The 21,606-nt window shown below is 39.6% G+C and overlaps 2 pseudogenes; both read right to left on the bottom strand.

The window, feature by feature from the left end:
- Positions 1–9,441: 9,441 nt before the first annotated feature.
- Positions 9,442–11,174, bottom strand: LOC110906761 (annotated as a pseudogene).
- A 572-nt stretch (positions 11,175–11,746) lies between these two features.
- Positions 11,747–20,758, bottom strand: LOC110906762 (annotated as a pseudogene).
- Between the last annotated feature and the right edge of the window lie 848 nt (positions 20,759–21,606).

Genomic DNA, 21,606 nt, shown 5'->3' with positions numbered 1-21,606 from the left:
CTTTAAGGAACTCATCAAGCGTGAGTATTGCACACGTGAAGATATTCACAAGCTGGAAGACGAGCTGTATAACTTGAAAATGGTTGGATCGGAAATCGAAGCGTATACCAAACGGTCGAATGAGCTGGCCGTTCTGTGTCCTACTATGGTGGACCCTCCCTACAAGCGCATTGAGTTGTATCTCAAGGGTTTGGCGCCAGAAATTCAGAGCCACGTGACGTCGGCTAACCTCGAAAACATCCAGGAAATTCAGCGTCTCGCTCACCGTATCACCGATCAGGCAGTGGATCAGAATAAACTGCCCAAGCGTGTTAATGCTACTGCTAACGTCACCACCTCAGTTACTCCTGCTACATCTGGTGACAGTAAAAGAAAATGGGATGGAGATTCTAGTAAAAGTTCAGCATCTGTTCAGCCACAAGCTCAGCAGCAGAAGATTGACCACTATCAGGGTCCCAGTCAGCAATCCTCTGGCAGTCACAGACAGAGGAGATATCAGGGTAGTCAACCTAGGTGCCACAACTGCAACAGGCATCACCACGGCCCGTGTAACAAGGGTCGCTGTCAAAGGTGTCTTAAGATGGGGCACGAGGCCAAAGACTGTAGGAGCCCTCGTCCTGCAAATCAGAATCAGCAGCCTCAGCAACCAGCTCCACAGAACCAGCAGCAGCAGCAGCAGCAGCAACAGCGTGGAAACCGGGGATGTTTCCAGTGTGGGGCTGAAGGTCACTTCAAACGTGATTGCCCTCAGTTGAACCAGAATCGCAACAACAACAATCAGGGCAACGGCAACAACAACGGTGGAAACAACAACAACAACAACGGCAATGAAGCTCGTGGTCGTGCATTTGTACTAGGTCGAGGCGACGCAGTGAACGATCCCAACGTCGTTATGGGTAAGTTTCTCCTCGACAATATTTACGTTACTGTTTTATTTGATTCGGGTGCGGATACAAGCTATATGTCTGTGAAAATGTGTCAACTGCTAAAACGTGCACCAACACTTTTACCCACCAAACAAGTAGTCGAGTTAGCTAACGGTAAAAGTCTAGAAGCCACGCACGTAGTTCAGGGTTGTAATCTTATCCTAGCTGGTCAAGCCTTCTCTATCGACCTCATTCCCATAGTTTTGGGTAGTTTCGACGTCGTGATTGGGATGGATTGGTTATCCCAACACCAGGCAGAAATCTTATGCAGCGAAAAGGTTATTCGCATTCCTCGTTCTGGTCAGGAACCTCTAGAAGTTCAAGGCGACAAGAGTGGTGCAGTGGTTGGCATCATCTCTTTCTTGAAGGCTCAGAAATGCTTACGTAAGGGTCACACAGCCATTTTGGCTCTTGTTACAGACGCCTCAGCAAAGGAGAAGAAATTGGAAGACATTCCAGTTGTACGAGATTACCCTCAGGTGTTTCCTGAAGACTTACCTGGCTTACCGCCTCATCGTCAGGTCGAATTTCAGATCGAGCTCGCTCCAGGAGCAGCCCCCATAGCTCGCGCACCATATCGTCTAGCTCCATCGGAATTGGAGGAATTGTCAAAGCAACTGCAAGAACTCCTGGAAAAGGGTTTCATACGACCAAGCTCTTCGCCTTGGGGAGCTCCAGTACTCTTTGTGAAAAAGAAAGACGGTACGTTCAGGATGTGCATCGACTACCGTGAACTCAACAAGGTGACGGTGAAGAACCGTTATCCTCTTCCGCGCATCGACGACTTATTCGACCAGTTGCAAGGGTCGTGCTACTATTCGAAGATAGATTTGAGGTCGGGGTACCATCAGTTGAGAGTCCGGGATGAGGACGTCTCCAAGACAGCCTTCAGAACTCGTTACGGTCACTACGAGTTTCTCGTCATGCCATTTGGGTTAACGAACGCGCCTGCTGTATTTATGGATCTTATGAACAGGGTGTGCAAACCCTATCTCGACAAGTTCGTCATTGTTTTCATCGACGACATTCTGATTTACTCCAAGAGTCAGGAGGAACACGAGCAGCATCTTCGCCTGATATTGGAACTCCTTCGAAAGGAACAGTTGTACGCCAAGCTTTCTAAATGCGACTTCTGGCTTCGTGAAGTCCACTTCTTAGGCCATGTGGTGAACAAGGATGGGATCCATGTCGATCCGTCCAAGGTAGATTCGATCAGGAACTGGCCTGCACCGCGTACGCCAACGGAAATACGCCAATTCTTGGGTCTGGCAGGTTACTACAGACGGTTTATTAGAGACTTTTCGAAGATTGCTCAGCCGCTTACGCTACTGACACAGAAGGGTGTTACCTATCGCTGGGGAGAGCCCCAGGAGACTGCTTTTCAGCACCTAAAGGATAGACTTTGCAGTGCACCTATCCTCTCATTGCCAGAGGGCACAGAAGACTTTGTGGTTTATTGTGATGCATCCATTCGGGGACTGGGATGTGTGTTAATGCAGCGCGACAAGGTTATCGCTTACGCCTCTCGTCAACTCAAGGTTCATGAACGCAACTACACGACGCACGATTTAGAGCTGGGAGCTGTTGTTTTCGCGCTTAAGATATGGCGACACTACCTGTACGGTACCAGGTGCACGATTTACACCGATCACAGGAGTCTCGAGCATATTCTTAAGCAGAAGGATTTGAATATGCGTCAACGACGATGGGTCGAATTACTTAACGATTACGAATGCGCTATCAAGTATCACCCAGGCAAAGCCAATGTCGTGGCTGATGCCCTCAGTCGAAAAGACACTCTACCAAAGCGCGTGCGAGCGCTACAGCTTACGATTCAGTCTAGCCTTCCAGTACAGATACGAAATGCTCAGGTAGAAGCATTGAAGCCCGAAAATGTCAAGGCTGAAGCCTTACGCGGCTCACGACAACAGATGGAACAGAAGGCAGACGGCGCCTACTATGTAACGGGCCGGATTTGGGTCCCTCTTTATGGCGGTCTACGCGAACTTGTGATGGACGAAGCACACAAGTCTCGCTATTCGGTACATCCAGGGTCGGATAAAATGTACCACGACATCAGCACTACTTATTGGTGGCCTAGTATGAAGGCCCACATTGCTACGTATGTTGGAAAATGCTTGACCTGTGCAAGAGTCAAGGTCGAATATCAGAAACCAGCTGGTCTACTTCAGCAGCCTAAGATACCTCAGTGGAAATGGGAAGAAATTTCCATGGATTTCGTTACAGGCCTACCTAGATCCCAGCGTGGGAACGATACGATATGGGTCATAGTTTATCGACTCACCAAGTCTGCACACTTCCTACCGATTAAGGAAACGGACAAGTTCTCCACACTTGCAGACGTCTATCTTAAAGAAGTTGTCTCGAGGCACGGGGTGCCCACATCTATCATTTCGGATCGCGATGCACGATTCACGTCAGAACTTTGGCAAGCAATGCATAAATCCTTCGGCTCACGATTAGACATGAGCACGGCTTATCACCCTCAGACGGATGGGCAGTCTGAACGAACGATCCAAACGCTTGAAGACATGCTTCGGGCATGCGTCATCGATTTCGGCAACGGCTGGGAAAAGCACCTCCCTTTGGTGGAGTTTTCTTACAATAACAGCTACCACACTAGCATTCAAGCCGCTCCATTCGAGGCATTGTACGGGCGTAAATGCCGGTCACCCCTCTGTTGGGCAGAGGTGGGGGATAGTCAGATCACGGGTCCAGAAATTGTAGTGGACGCCACAGAAAAGATTGCACAGATACGACAACGCATGGCGGCAGCACGCGACCGTCAGAAAGCCTACGCGGACAAGCGTAGAAAGCCTTTGGAATTTGAGGTCGGGGACCGGGTTTTATTGAAAGTCTCACCCTGGAAGGGTGTGGTACGTTTTGGCAAACGGGGCAAACTGAATCCGCGGTACGTCGGACCATTCGAAATTATAGAAAAGATTGGCAAGGTAGCCTACAAGTTGAATTTACCAGCTGAACTCGGGGCAGTTCACAATGTCTTTCACGTATCGAACCTAAAGAAGTGCCTATCAGATGAAAATCTTATCATTCCTTTTAAGGAACTCACTATCGACGAGCGGTTGCAGTTCGTTGAGGAACCAGTCGAAATCACGGACCGGGATGTGAAGGTCCTCAAACACAAGAGAATCCCTCTTGTTCGAGTTCGTTGGAACTCCAAACGTGGCCCAGAGTACACCTGGGAACGCGAAGACAGGATGACAGAAAAGTACCCCCAGTTATTCGGGAACAAGGCAACCACTACTGAGGCTGAAGCTACTACTTCGGAACAGATCAACGGGGGGAGGATGTGACACCCCAGGAAAATCAGTGAACAGCACAGTTTACCTAGCTTCCTCAGTGAGTGCATACCAAATTTCGGGACGAAATTTCCAATTAGTTGGGGATAATGTGACAACTCGAACTTTAGGCTTGCTTGATGTAACGTTACGTGCTTATGAGGACCGAATTATATGATTTTAAATGAATATTTGTTATATGCATTATGTGTGTATGTATGTCGTATGTATGTGAACCGGCCACACAAAGCCCTTTGGGCCACTCCTTGTTCTCGGGTCCATTAGACAACCGAGTGGGCTCGGCCCACTCCCCACTCGCAACACACAAAACCGAGTTAGGGGTTTTGTTTTACCACTTTTGCAAATCACAAACACACACACATAACCCTAGCTCCTCTATCTCGTCTCTCTCTCTCGGCTGTTTAGGAATCGACGGCACAAGGCCATCCGATCACCCTCTTGTTCGGGTCACATCTCGTTACTTGTAATCGGTTAGTATATCATCTATGATTCTGTGTTTTATATGCTTAGATGATGCCATGATAAATCGGATTGCATGATTTAGTATTCGGTTGGTATGAGTTATTTGATTGTGTTCTTGTTAATCGTTTTCTGTGAATGATGATCATGATTTCATACGAAATAGGATAACATGTACGGTTACGTTATATGCTCGACTTATTGTTTGATTCGAACCGGTTAGGTTGCATGCTAGTTCAATAATATGATTCATGATTCGGTCTAGGCCTATTTGATGATCTGATTATGTGTTCTTGAGGCTGTCATGTATATGTTAATGATGCTGATTTGAAGATGCTATGAAACTGTTATTTTCGGTGTTTGATCTGTTTCCGAAACTGCTGGATGTGTTTGCTGAAATCACGGAGTTTAATTGACTAGAATTATGGAAACCAGTTACACCGCCGGTTGCGACTCAGATTGCGAGTCGACATCTCACCGTCTCGACTCGAGACCACAACCGCACGAACCGCAACCACGGTTGCGAGTCAGATTGCGACTCGTAACCAGACCGGGATGAACCGAGACCATCGTTGCGACTCGCATCCAGCCGATACGACTCGAGATCCTCGTTGCGACTCGTAACCCCGTTGCGAGTCGAGACCATCACTTACACGCACACTGTTGGGCCTTCACTGTTACGGGCCCAATCTGTTGAGCCCAACGATTTGAATTATGGACTGTTGCTACTGGACCGGTATACGTTTAACTATTTGGGCCGATTGAGAATCTGGACTGTTTTGTTATTGGGCTGCTTATGTCATTGGGCCGGGTATTGTTGGACTTAGACAATTGGATCACGCATGCTATGTCTTATCTGCTTACGTGCGTACATGTTTGCCATGACTATACGTGATTACTATATACATGCTATGTGCGAACCTGACTCGTATAATAACCATGGTAGGACGTGAGTGACCAGTTACTTGCTACTTATATTCCTTGTGTATCTGCCGAGCAAACCAAGGTGAGTTCACACAGCCAAGGCATGGGATTCCCGGGTTGGGAATTGGGTTGGATATGATGAATGTGGATTGATTACTCGTACTTACGCATATACCAGACTATAGACCATCGTCCTCAGGTTAGTCAGGACACGTTACGTAAAGCCTACGTAACCCAGTACAATTGCCATATGTCTCCCGGGTCGGGAAGGACACGTTACGTAAAACCTACGTAACCCAATACCATTCACTGGCTTCCAGGTCGGAAGGCCACGCTGCGTAAAGCCTACGTAGCCCCCACGCGTACCTCTGTCCTCGGGGAAGGGCACGTCACGTAAAGCCTACGTGACCCTGTACGTTTTCCTGTTCTCGGTAAAGAAGAACACATGGTCGGATGTTAGTCTAGTAAGTACCGTTAATGAGAAGCCCTCATTAACCAGGATGAACATGGGAAGCCCCCACCTTTAGTACACACTAGTATGGGAAGCCCCCCACTAGCTATACTTATGCATGTTATGAACTTACTTTCTGTGAACTCGCTCAACTAGTTTGTTGATTATTTGCTGCATGCCTTGCAGGACCTTAGGTACATATTGGAGCTTGCACAAGGAGGAGCAGGTCGTTGTGGGATGTGGATCATGAACATTATTGAACTTATAACTTTATTTGGGTTTACTTTACATTGCTTCCGCTACTTAAAACAGTATTTGGTTTTGATACATCAATCATGTCATGGTGACTTACGTTGAGTACTTTTATTATTAAATGCTATGTTTGATATGATTGATGGCTTGATCCTGGTCAGTCACGCTCCCAAGCGGTGGTATTCCGCGGGTGGATTTTGGGGGTGTGACAACTCGTGATGTCATCCCCGATCAGATCCGCACCGTAGCCGAGACTTGACACTAAGACGAAGCCGACAGATGACTGCACCAACAACAAGGGTTAAACACTAACCAAAATAGGAGAGTTAATGGATTGATCGGTCGAAACGAAAGGGCTTCGAAGACACACCGTTGCCGTCAACAGGATGAGAGAGGGCTCTAGGGTTTCTTATTTGTTCAAAGTGTGATGAATGAAACAGTGGGACTCAATAAATAACCGCGTAACGTACTGGGCCCTTAATGGGCTTCGGCGAAACATTGGGCCGGCGAAACGACTTGTTTCGTCGAGATATCCGTGACAAAACACTCTTTGTTTCGTCGCTAAGGCTTACGACGAACCACTCAGTTTCGTCGAGTATGGGTTATGGCGAAACACTCCGGTTTCGTCGATCACATTCAGATTTAAACGGTTTAAGTTTATCAAACAGGTTACATGTTAAACACCTTAATCACATTAAATAGATAACATATCAAACAACTATCTCAACATATAATCCAGTGTGTACAGTTACAAGGCAAACAAGTCGTGGAAGCAAACAACTAAACAATTTAACGTGCAATTAATGCGAAGGTGGAATCTTGGAAACTCAAGTTGTCACATTTATCATTTTTACTTTCCGATTTACCAAACTCTCCGGACTCAGACTCAGATTTCTCTTTGGATTCGGACTTCACATTTTTTGATTTGTCATTGGACTCGGACTTCACATTTTCTGATTTGTCATCGGACTCGGACTTCTCTCCTGACTCATACGTATCACAAGTCTCGATAATTGACTCATTTTCAACTGACACTGACTCTTGAGTTGCATCTTTGGTCTCATTGTTATCAGAAGGTGTTTTAGTTTGTTCTACCTCTTGCAGCTTGACCATAAGAGCTTTGTCTACTATTTCTTTCAAAGTCTATTCATTCATTTCCTTTGACAGTTTTTATGATAGATGGCCTGTCGGTAATAATCGTTGGCGAATGGATTCTGGTGGATATTAACCTCTCTGTTTGGACATTCACGCTTGAAGTGCCCCTTCTCTTTACACTTGAAGCAAGTCACCTTCGATTTGTCGAATCCAAGTTTAGGATCAGGACCTGCAAGACTACTTCTTCCGGTAATTTCCATGAACCTCTGAGCTCTTCATACAATGCTCGCCATACCCCATTTTATGTCGATAAGTTCTAGTTCCTCGGGATCAATTTGATCGTAATCTTCTTTAGTCATGTTTGGGTTACCAATTCGTCCGGCTACTAGACTCTCGTAAGACTCAAGTACAGAAGCTAGAAGTGCCATATGCTGCTTTGCGGCTGTCTTGGTAAAATCTTGACCGTTTTTTATATTAACAGCGATATTGTACTGTATCCCATTACTATAACCCTGATTGTTCGAACCTGAAGAACTTTGAGAAGAAACCTGTTCTTGAAAATTTTGAACCTTAGGATTCGGTTCGTAATTTGAAAACGGTGAAACGTTGTTGTTAGGCATGCTTTGAGGTACTCCCGATGAAGAATCTGCACTGAATGCCATTTAAATCTTTGGACTTAGAGCATATGTGGCAGATGAGTTTCCTTTGTAATAAAGCTGAACATCTTGCTGTACGTTTGCAGATTTCATTTTCCTCATTTTCCGAAGTTCAAGCTCCTGAGCTTCAATTCTCTCAATAAACGTACTCAAATTGAAACCCACGTATTCCAAGTTGTTCTTCAAAACCAATAAGAACGTACCCCACTCTTCTTGTGGTAGTGCGTCAGCCAACTTATCAACCCACTCTTTGTCTGATTTTTCTATATCCAAACATTTCATCTCCACTACCAAGTGACAGTACCTCTCAATCAATTCTTTCGTTGATTCTCCACTGATAGCAGTAAATGTGTCAAATTCTTTTTTCAGTAGCGCCTTTTTGCTATTGATCATTGAAACACTCCCAAGAAATTTAATTTTAAGAGCATTCCAAATAGATTGCGCGTTGCGCGTCACCCTGATGCTTTAGCAGTACCAAAATGTCTTCCTTAATTGCTTGTTGCAATATACTGACCATCTTCTTCTCGGCTTTAAAGTTTTCTTGTTCAGCCGGAGTTAACATGTTAAGTGTTTTCGGAAGACCAGCATCATTAATAGGAACTACATATTTCGTTTCAACTTTCAGCCAACATTCGAGGTGATTCGCCTGAACCCACGTGCGAAATCTATCCTGCCACCCCGAATAATCTTCAATGTTGAGCAGTTTCGGTGGTTTTTGCATGGTTCCTAGCTCGTTCTCCATATTTACATTCTGGGCTATACTTGCTGGAGTTTGAACAGTCATACATCCTCCGAAAAACTCATTGTAAAACTCTTGATTATCCATTTGTATACTTTGAAAAATGTTTCGAAAAATTTCTAAGTTTTGAAAAAAATCACAATTTCAAGCCACCTGGACTTTCAAACAATCTGGACTTTCAGACGACCTGGACCTTTCAAACGACCTGAATGTTTCAAACGACCTGGACTATCCAAATCGTGCGAGGTGATAAATACTAGTTAAAAAAAATTTCAATTCGTGCGGTCTGATGAATTCACACGATCTGGACACTCAAGTCGTGCGATCTGGTCACACAGTTTGAAAGTTTCAAACGATCTGGTCCAATTCATGTGATCTGGACAAGATTTTCAAACGGTTTGAACAAGATTCAGACGATCTGATCAATTTCACAGGATTTAAGCATCAATTTCACACGATTTGAACAGTTTCACCTCGTTTGAAGACTTTCCTTATCAAATTTCAAGTTTTTGTCATTTTGGATCAGTTTTAGTTCGATTTATGGTCTGCAACTTTGTACAATTGTTCAAAATGATGTTTTACACACAATATCTAAAATTCAGTCCATTTTATCCGTGAATTCGTCTGAAAATCCAAGAAAGATTAGAAGTATATGGTTCTAAACCATTCAAAACACTGATACCAACAGATTTGACTCATCCTGAGCTCTGATACCACTTGTAGGATCTAGGATTCATCCAAACGAGTTAATCAGAGTCAGATCTAGTTTCTAGAAAGGCGGAATCAGACTAGAAACCATCAATCAGTGTTAGAACAGGAGTAGAAGAGTAGAAAGTCACTTTAAAATGTTCTTCATTGACATAATACGTTTTGGTAAAGAGAGAATCAGACAGCACTTAGGTACAAAATTCTCCAGAATGTTACAAATGAAGAATACTACTAGCCTATTTATAGGCTTCACCAGATCGCATTGAATAACACATCCAGACCGCACGAGTTGGACATACCCCACCACGTGCGGCCTGACCTACCAGGTCGTGCGATCTGGTCAAAAACACTTAAACTTAACTTTTTAACCCACAAAGCTAGCCTATTACATATAAATGACATGACATAAACTGATGACGCATGTGATAGACATTATGCATCAACATGGAGGGATTGTACTAAAGCTAAGGAGGGGGAAAATTATTGTTGCTCAAATCCAACCCTTTTCGTAACTTGTTTAATACGTTGGGATCTATTGTGCTGAAAACGAGTGAAACTAGGAAGGTATAGAGGAGTGTTATGGTTAAAATTACGATGAATGTGTGGCGTTGGTAATCTGCCATTGATATAGATGGTGTAACAGGTGTTGTGGGAATGAGGAGAGAAGTGGTATGAAAGTTAGAGGTGTGCAAAACTATCTGTATCCGAAATATCTGATATCCGAATCTGAAATATCCAAAAATTTAGATATCCGAAATTTAGGAATTCTGAAATTCAGATATCCAAATTCTTCATATTCAGATAGTGATTTTAAATTTTTTCAGATATTTCGGATATTTCAGATATTTCGGATATATGTCCGAAATATCCAAAAATTTAGTTTCTATATTTTCGGATATCCAAATATCTGAAAATATGGAATCAAAATCTCGATTTAAAGTTTTTTACTTGACCCAAGTTAATCGTTTCCACCTTGCCCTTTTATCACATCCATAATATATATATATATATATAAAGAAAAAAAAGTTACCAGCATATTCAGGGGCAACGTATCCAAACGTCCCAGCTACCCGAGTCATAATTTTACTTCCCACCATCTAGGACGACTTTCACCAGTCCAAAGTCTGAAACTTTGGCTCAAAAATCATCGCCGAGTAAAATATTGGACGATTTAAGATCCCCGTGTATAAAGCTCCGATGAGCCAAAGTATGAAGATATTCCATACCTCTAGCCACATCCAATGCAATATGTAACCTCCTTTTCCAAGAAAGTGGTTCTAATTTGAAGTTTTTCCAATGAAATAGATGTCTACTTAATGCACCTTGAGGAATATATTTATAAACAAGAAATTTTTCAAGCCCTTCAGTTGAATACCCTAAAAGTGACACAAAATGTCTATGTCTAGCCTTTGTTAAAACTAAAATTTCTTATACAAATTTATCTAATGCTTTGTTGCTAATCACACCAGATTCCATTCTTTTGACTGCTATTTTGGTGCCGTCGTCTAACTAGCCCTTATAAATGACCTCGAACCTGCCATGCCCGAGCTCACTTTCCTTTGCAAAGTTTTTGGTCGCACTTTTTAAAATTTGAACCGAAATGATCATGTTTCTCGACTTCATTATAGTGGACTCACTCGAACCACTGCCAACACTGGTATGCATATATGATATTCGAATCCGAAATATCCGAAAATTCAGAGATCCGAATTTTTCGGATTCGGATTCGGATTCGGATTCGGATAGTGATTTTAAATTTTTTTGGATATTTCGGATATCCGAAATATCTGAAAATTTGATTTTTATTTTTTTCGGATACCCGAATATCCGAAAATATGGAAACAAAATATCGATTCAAAGTTTTTTACTTGACCCATGCCAAAAGTTAATCGTTTCCCACCTACCCTTTTGTCACATCCATAATATATATATATATATATATATATATATATATATATATATATATATACACATATATATTTAAAAGATAGTTACCAGCATATTCAGGGGCAACATATCCAAACGTCCTAGCAACCTTAGTCAAAATTTTACTTCCCAACATCCAGGACTGAGTTTAACCAGTCCAAAGTCCGAAACTTTGGCTCGAAAATCATCTTCCAAGTAAAATATTGGTCAATTTAAGTTCCCGGTGTATAAAGCTCCTATGAGCCAAAGTATGAAGACTTTCCATACCTCTAGCCACATCCAATGCAATATTTAACCTCCTTTTCCAAGAAAGTGGTTCCAATTTGAAGTTTTTCCAATGAAATAGATGCCTACTTAATGCACCATGAGGCATATATTCATAAACAAGAATTCTTTCGAGCCCTCCAGTTGAATACCCTCAAAGTTACACCAAATGTCTGTGTCTAACCTTTGTTAAAACTGAAATTTCTGATACAAATTCATCTAGTGCTTTGTTGCTAATCACACCAAATTCCATTCTTTTGACTGCTATTTTTGTACCATCATCTAACTGGCCCCTGTAAACGACCTCCAACCCCCCATGCCCGAGCTCGCTTTCCTTTGTGAAGTTTTTGGTCGCAGTTTTTAAAACTTGAACCGAAATGATAATGTTTCCATACTTGATTATAGGGGACTCACTCGAACCACTGCCAACACCAGCATGCATCTATGTGTCATTGGCGATTGAAATCCTGACTGTGTTAACTGAGTCAGACGGGTCCAGGGGTTGAATAACAAATGAGCTCGGTGGTTCACTTGAGTTAGCTTTCTTCAATTTGAATAAGTAGAGACCAAAAGGGACGGTTAAAGGTGCTAACCCAGCAAAAGCCACAACAGGAGTAGGGACGAAACTACATTTGGTTTCTTCTTCAGCTGTATAGAGGGAACACCACCAATGCCCGAATCACCAGTACTAGGAGTACTCCCAGGTGAAAGTTGACTCCTGCTGTCGGGCTGGGAACCCGTGGGTGCACTGGATTTAGAAGAAATTTTCGATGAACTCGATTGAAACAGTGGGTTTCCACTTAAAACAAGTTTCATGGAGGGATTGTACTTAAGCTGGGGAGGGGAAAAATTATTGTTGCACCAATCCAACCCTTTTCGTAACTGGTTTAATACGTTGGGATCTGTTGTACTGAAAACGAGTGAAATTAGGAAGGTGTAGAGGAGTGTTATGGTTAAAATTAGGTTGAATGTGTGTCGGTGGTAATCTGCCATTGATGCAGAAGGTGTAACCGGTGCCGTGGGAATGAGGAGAGAAGTGGTATGAAAGTAGAGGTGTTCAAAACTATCCGTATCCGAAAATCCGATCCGAAATATCTGATATCTGAATCCGAAATATCCGAATTTAATTTTTTTTCAGATACCCGAATATCAGAAAATATCGAAACAAAATCTCGATTCAAAGTTTTTTACTTGACCTATTCCAAAAGTTAATCGTTTCCAACCTGCCCTTTTGTCACGTCCATAATATATATATATATATATATATATATATATATATATATATATATATATATATATATATATATAGGGTAGGGCTATATAGAAAACCCTATATATATAAAAAACCCTAGAAAACCCAACCTCCCGACATTTTTTTTTTGAAAAAAATAACACATGTAATATACATGTTTTTAAGAGTTTTGGGCCAAAAAAATCAAAAAAGCGCCGAAGGGATGATTTAAAAAAAATCAGCAATTTATGTCTTTTGTGCCTAACACATGTTAGGCAACCGGACATTGCTGAAATTTGTTTATTTTTTTTAAAAAAAATCCCTTCGGCGTTTTTTTGTTTTTTTTTGGCCCAAAGCACTTTAAAACATGTATATTACATGTGTTATTTTTTTTTTCAAAAAAAAAAATGTCGGGAGGTTGGGTAAAAATGGGTGGAGATTTGAGTTTCCAGAGTTTCCTAAAATTTTGAGGGTTTTTTGTCTAGCATTACCCTATATATATATATATAGAGTGGGGATCCTACGGAGAGTGTGTTTTTCCTAAAAAGTGTAAAAAGTCATAAAACACAATAATTTCAGACATAAAACACACCTAAAACTCACAAATAATAGAATGAATATTACTAAAACACCATATTCAAACTCTAATAGTCCATAAAAACATCAAACACACCATCGTAGAACTATGAATATAAAACACACAATGCTAAACAACATAAAACACAATAATATTTGTCATTCCACAATTAGAGCCTTAACATGTAAAACACAACACAAAACCCACATACATGATGTTTTAGTAATCTTCATCATATTATTTGTGGGTTTTTGGTGTGTTTTATGGTTGACATTATGGTGTTTTATGACTTTTTACACTTTTTAGGAAATTTGGACTTTCTGGCCAACTCCTATCCTATATATATATATATATATATATATATATATATATATATATAGGGTTGGGTTCTTTACAGAACCCCATTTTTTTAGTGAGAACTTTAAAAACCATTGTAGTCCACTCATTTTAATTAATCTTAAACAATTAAAAATAAATACAAAAGGGTATAATTGTCAATTAATAAATAGTTTCTCTCTCTAATTAGGTAATTATTTAATTGTTTTTCTCTTCTCTCTCCATTTAGAATAAGATATGTAATCATGAGCAATATTTCTGTAATAGAAGTTTTTATTCATTCATATATTTTTAATCGTATTAGAACTTTTTATTTATTCAAAAGTTTTTAAAAGTTACCTAACTGAAACGTAAATCCATAATATACACTTTGTAATGTTTGATTCCCTAAAAAATACTTGATCATTATTTTAAATAAATAAATATATTATATTCCTTTTGTAATGTTTAATTACTTACATATTTACACATACGTGAATAACTAAAATGATCCTTAATATGATCATGCGTTAAACTCATTCAAGACCAAACTGTTTAGGTACTGTACAATTACTTATACATGTGTGTAATTCTACTATTTTTATATATGTAAATCTTAAAATTGTCTCAAATTTTTCAAAGATTAATTGTCTTTTAATTTCGCATATATAACTCTTACTATCATCTATATTTCAAACCAATACATTATTAACATATCTGTAAATTTTCGTATTAATTATTCACTTTAAAAACCAATAGTCTATTTACATATATGCAAATCTTTATACTAAATTCCATTTTTCAAAGTGATCATCTATTTACGTATAGGTAAATCTTTATACTAAGCTTCCACTATTCAAACTAATTGTCTATTCACGTATATGTAAATGGACGGAAAAGATATTCATCACTCAAAAGATATAACTTAATCAACGTTTACAATCTTTTTTAATAAAAATATCAATATTTACACATATGTACAAAATATGTCTACACATGTGTAAGTAACAAAAAGATGAGCATTTACACATATACACAATCAAAATATTCAAAAACTAAATAGATTGTAACCTAAACATACACAGATTTAGTCGTCTCTTTTTTTTCGTTCCATGTATATAAAAAGCTTCCATGTGAGTTATTCTCTTAGTGGACATGTGGACTACAGCAAACCCAAATTAAACTCTTAATAATATTTGTTTGCATGGATTCTCATTAATCCTATTTTGTCAAGCTCCAGAATTAAAAGAATGAATGTATAAATTTGTAAACTGTAATATTCGGAAAATAACAAATTGTGTTTTTTTAGAGAGAGGAAATATTTTGGGATGGTTATGGTATAGAGAAATTTAAGGAACTAATATGCAAATACCATGATTGATTTAAATCATAGATCAAAGAATCTAAGGATCTAAAAGAGTTCTGTAAGTTCTCAAAAATATATTGAGTTCTGAAATGATCCTTACAATATATATATATATATATATATATATATATATATATATATATATATATATATATATATATATATTTAGAGAGAGAGAGAGAGAGAATAGGAGTTGGGTAGAAAGTGTATTTTTCCTAGGAAGTCTAGGAAGCAATGAGAATTAGACATGTGGCATTGAGTTATTTTAACTAGAAGGGCAATTATGCAATTTCACATTTTAATTTTATTTTTGGAATTTATATTTCATTAACTAACATTGCATGATCTCGAAGGTAACTGATTGTGTCCATGATTTTCGGAATTTTGGTTGTGTTTCGAATCCAAATCTCATTCAAATCATATGTATATACAATTCTTTCTATGGTTTTCTTCTTCACTAGTAGTATTCGTATTCAATAATTTTTCCAGAGAGAAAAATCATGGCTTCAAACACATTTGTTGATTGTGGAGATGGTTATTAACATTTAACTGGAAACCATCAGCTTGTTCTTGTTCTTGGTAATGTGTTTTAATAGTCAGAGAGGTTGAAGTCTTTGTGTTTATTGATTCCATAATGTGACTGATGGTTTGAAATATGAAGATCACCTTTTTTTTAGATATTGGATGGTGTGTTTTAACTTCCATATTTGTAGCTTTCTGTTTTGTTTATTAATCTTTTTCAGGATCACTATCAGACTGTTTCTTGATAACGTGTTTTAACAGTTAGGGAGGTTGAAGTCATGCTAGTAATGATGGAGGATTTCTTGACATTCTGTTTTAACACTCATGCTGGTAATGCTGGAGGATTTCTTGACGCTGTGTTTTACCATCCATGCAGGTAATGCTGGAGGATTTCTTGACATTGTGTTTTAACAGCAAGAAGATTAATACAGTTGTGTTTTAGCGTTCATGTTGGAAATGCTGGAGGATTTCTTGACGTTGTGTTTTACCATCCATGCTGGTAATGCTAGAGGATTTCTTGACATTGTGTTTTAGCAGCAAGCAGATTCATACAGTTGTGTTTTAGCATTCATGTTGGTAATGCTGGAGGATTTCTTGACGCTGTGTTTTACCATCCATGCTGGTAATGCTGGAGGATTTCTTGACATTGTGTTTTAACAGCAAGCAGAATAATACAGTTGTGGTTTAGCATTCATGTTGGTAATGCTGGAGGATTTCTTGACGTTGTTTTACCATCCATGCAGGTAATGCTGGAGGATTTCTTGACATTGTGTTTTAACAGCAAGCATATTAATACAGTTGTGTTTTAGCACTCATGTTGGTAATGTTGGAGGATTTCTTGACGCTGTGTTTTAATAGCAAGCAGATTAGCAAGCAGATTAATACGATGTGTTTTCTTGATGTGTTTCTTCATGAAGGATAGAAGAAACAGAGAGAGAGAAGAGAGAAAGGGAGAGAGAGAGAGAGAGAAAAATCGCAAGAAATGTGGGGTGGTTATGGAATGACAATTATTTCCAAATTTAAAACAAGCTAAATGACATATCTACCCCTGATTAATTAAATAATCCTATTTTTAAGAAACACATATTATCAAAATGCCACCAAGATGATCTCAACCATTAAACACACCCATTGGATGGCCCAGATCGCTTCCTAGACTTTCTAGGAAAAACACACTTTCCGTAGGATCCCCAGTATATATATATATATATATATAAACAAAAAAAGATAGTTACCAGCATAGCATATTCAGGGGCAACGTATCCAAGCGTCCCAGCTACCTGAGTCATAATTTTACTTCCCACCATCGAGGAAGAGTTTCACCGGTCCAAAGTCTGAAACTTTGGCTCAAAAATCATCTCCAAGTAAAATATTGGACGATTTAAGATCCCGGTGTATAAAGCTCTGATGAGCCAAAGTATGAAGATATTCCATACCTCTAGCCACATCCAATGCAATATTTAACCTCCTTTTCCAAAAAAGTGGTTCCAATTTGAAGTTTTTCCAATGAAATACATGCCTACTTAATGCACCTTGAGGCATATATTCATTAACAAGAATTCTTTCGAGCCCTTCAGTTGAATACCCTCAAAGTGACACCAAATATCTGTGTCTAACCTTTGTTAAAATTGAAATTCTGATACAAATTCAGCTAATGCTTTGTTGCTAATCACACCATATTCCATTCTTTTGACTGCTATTGTTGTGCCATCTTCTAATTGGCCCTTGTAAACGACCTCGAACCCGCCATGCCCGAGCTCTACTTAAAACTAGAACCAAAATGATCATGTTTCCAGACTTGATTACAGGGGACTTACTCGAACCACTGCCAACACTAGCATGCATCTGTGTGTCATTGGTGATTGAAATCCTGATTGTGTTAACTGAGTTAGACGGGTCCATGGGGTGAATAACAAGTGAGCTCGGTTGTTTACTTGAGTTAGCTTTCTTCAATTTTTATAAGTAGAGACTTAAAGGGACGGTGAAAAGCGGTAAACCAGCAAATACCGCAACAGGAGTGAGGGACCGAACTACATTTTGTTTCTTCTTCAGCTGTATAGCGGGAACACCGCCAATGCCCGAATCACTAGTATTAGGAGTAATCCCAGGTGAAAGTTGGCTGCTTCTATCGGGCTGGGAACCCGTGGGTGAACTGGGTTTAGGAGGAATTTTTGAGGAACTCGACTGAAACAGGGCATTCCCACGTAAAACAAGTTTCATTGAGGGATTGTACTTAAGTTGAGGAGGGGAAAATTATTGTTGCTCAAATCCATCCCTTTTCGTAACTGGTTTAATACGTTGGGATCTGTTGTGCTGAAAATGAGTGAAATTAGGAAGGTGTAGATGAGTGTTAGGGTTAAAATTAGGGTGAATGTGTGGTGGTGGTAATCTGCCATTGATGCAGAAGGTGTAACCGGTGCCGCAGGAATGAGGAGAGAAGTGGTATGAAAGTTAGAGGTGTTCAAAACTATCCGTATTCGAAAATCCGATCCGAAATATCCGATATCTGAATCCGAAATATCCGAAAATATCTGAAGTATCCGAAATATCCGAAAATTTAATTTTTATTTTTTTTCGGATCTCCGAATATCCGAGAATATCTGAAGTATCCGAAATATCCGAAAAACTATACGAAAATATCTGAAATATATCCAAAATATCCGAAAACTTATATTTGGATATCCGAAATATCCGGTTCCAAATATGAAAAAATAATAAAAAAAATAAAAACTAAATAAAAAGTTGAATTTTCGGATATCCGATTCACTACCCGATCGGATATCCGAAAATTCCGATATGAATTTCGGATACAGATTTGGATAGTGAAATCTGGTATCCGAAAAATTCGAATATCCGCATTTTGGATATCCAGTTTTTAACACCCCTAATGAATAGCTCACGAGAAGGATGGAATCGTTACCCGCAATAGGAGTGAGGGACGGAACTACATTTGGTTTCTTCTTCAGTTGTATAACTGGAACACCACCAATGCCCGAATCACCAATACTAAGAGTAATCCCTGGTGAAAGTTAGCTGCTGCTCAAATCCAACCCTTTTCATAACTGTTTTAATACGTTGGGGTCAGGTGTGCTGAAAATGAGTGAAATTTGGAAGGTGTAGATGAGTGTTATGGTTAAAATTTGGGTGAATGTGTGGCGGTGGTAATCTGCCATTGATGCAGAAGGTGTAACCGGTGCTGCGGGAATGAGGAGATGAAGATGGGAAGCAAGAGTTGAAGCTTTCGTTGGTAGAAAGAGTTGCAGAGGCTTGTAATTGAAGAAGGTGATCGGTTTACTTATTTTGATGAGGGTTGACGATATGTAGGACTTGATCGAGGAGGGGGTTGCCGAGCGGTGATGGGAATGCCGGTCCTGGTTCGGTGATCGGGGAGGAGTAAGGGGGTGAGTATACTCGATGCAGTCGCCGTTCATAAAAAAACTATACTCGATGCAGGAATCGATGCAGGAATTGATAGAGGAAAGATAATCTTTTAACAATTTACTAACCTTTACTTTTTTAGAACTCGTGTACCATTTTTAATATTCCATTTTTAATATCATAGTTAGTTACATCCTATATTTTACTTGATGGTTTAAGATACCATTTTTAATATCATTAATATCATATGATTAAGTTTTTTTTGAAAGGTATATCATAGGATTAAGTAATAGAGATGTTCATCATTTACAAAGGTATATATAGGTAAGGGTGTTCAAAACTATACTTATCTGAAAATCCGATCCGAAATATCCGATATCCAAATCTGAAATATTCGAAAATTTCGGATATCTGGTTTTTAACACTCCTAATGAATGTCTCACGAGAAGGATGGAATCGTAACCCGCAACAGGAGTGAGGGACGGAACTAGATTTGGTTTCTTCATCAGCTGTATAACTAGAACACCACCAATGCCTGAATCACCAATACGAGGAGTAATCCCTGGTGAAAGTTGGCTGCTGCTCAAATCCAACCCTTTTCGTAACTGGTTTAATACGTTGAGGTCTTTTGTGCTGAAAATGAGTGAAATTAGGGAGGTGTAGATGAGTGTTATGGTAAAAATTAGGGTGAATGTGTGGCGGTGGTATTCTGCCACTGATGCAGAAGGTGTAACCGGTGCTGCGGGAATGAGGAGATGAAGATGGGAAGCAAGAGTTAAAGCTTTCGTTGGTAGAAAGAGTTACAGAGGCTTGTAATTGAAGAAGATGATCGGTTTACTTATTTTTATGAGGGTTGACTATATGCAGGACTTGATCGGGGAGGGGGTTGCCGAGCGGTGATGGGAATGCCGGTCCTGGTTCGGTGATCGGGAGGAGTAAGGGGGTAAGTATACTCGATGCAGTCGCCGTTCAAAATAAAAGTATACTCGATGTAGGAATCGATGCAAGAATTGATAGAGGAAAGTTAATCTTTTAACAATTTATTAACCTTTACTTCTTTTTAGAACTCGTGTACCATTATTAATATACCATTTTTAATATCATAGTTAGTTACATCTTATATTTTACTTGATGGTTTAAGATACCATTTTTAATATCATATGATTAAGTTTTTTTGAAAGGTATATCATAGGATTAAGTAATAGAGATGTTCATCATTTACAAAGGTATATATAGGTAGGGGTGTTCAAAACTATCCATATCCGAAAATCCGATCCGAAATATCCAATATCCGAATCCGAAATATTCAAAAATTTCGGATATCCGGTTTTTAACACCACTAATGAATGTCTCACGAGAAGAGTGATATCATTAACCACAACAGGAGTGAGAGATGGAACTAGATTTGGTTTCTTCATCTGTTGTATAACTAGAACACCACCAATGCCCGAATCACCAATATTAGGAGTAATCCCGGGTGAAAGTTGGCTGCTGCTCAAATCCAACCCTTTTCGTAACTGGTTTAATACGTTGGAGTCTGGTGTGCTGCAAATGAGTGAAATTAGGAAGGTGTAGATGAGTGTTATGGTTAAAATTTGGGTGAATGTGTGGTGGTGGTAATCTGCCATTGATGCAGAAGGAGTAACCGGTGCTGCGGGAATGAGGAGATGAAGATGGGAAGCAAGAGTTGAAGCTTTCGTTGGTAGAAAGAGTTGCAGAGGCTTGTAATTGAAGAAGGTGATCGGTTTACTTATTTTAATGAGGGTTGACGATATGCAGGACTTGATCGAGGTGGGGGTTGCCGAGCGGTGATGGGAATGCCGGTCCTGGTTCGGTGATCGGGAAGGAGTAAGGGGGTGAGTATACTCGATATAGTCGCCGTTCATAAAAAAAAACTATACTCGATGCAGGAATCGATGCAGGAATTGATAGAGGAAAGATAATCTTTTAACAATTTATTAACCTTTACTTTTTTAGAACTCGTGTACGATTTTTAATATTCCATTTTTAATATCATAGTTTGTTACATCTTATATTTTACTTGATGGTTTAGATACCATTTTTAATATCATATGATTAAGTTTTTTTTAAAAGGTATATCATAGGATTAAGTAATAGAGATGTTCATCATTTACAAAGGTATATATAGGTAGGGGTGTTCAAAACTATCCTTATCCGAAAATCCGATCAGAAATATCCGATATCCAAATCCGAAAAATTCAAAAATTTCGGATATCCGGTTTTTAACACCCCTAATGAATGTCTCACGAGAAGGATGGAATCGTAACCCGCAACAGGAGTGAGGGATGGAACTAGATTTGGTTTCTTCTTCAGCTGTATAACTAGAACACCACCAATGCCCGAATCACCAATATTAGGAGTAATCCCTGGTGAAAGTTGGCTGCTGCTCAAATCCAACCCTTTTCGTAACTGGTTTAATACGTTTGGGTCTGTTGTGTTGAAAATGAGTGAAATT

Source organism: Helianthus annuus, chromosome 14 (assembly GCF_002127325.2).
Source record: "Helianthus annuus cultivar XRQ/B chromosome 14, HanXRQr2.0-SUNRISE, whole genome shotgun sequence".
In the NCBI taxonomy this organism is placed as follows: domain Eukaryota; kingdom Viridiplantae; phylum Streptophyta; class Magnoliopsida; order Asterales; family Asteraceae; genus Helianthus; species Helianthus annuus.
This window is presented reverse-complemented; position numbering and strand designations above follow the sequence as displayed.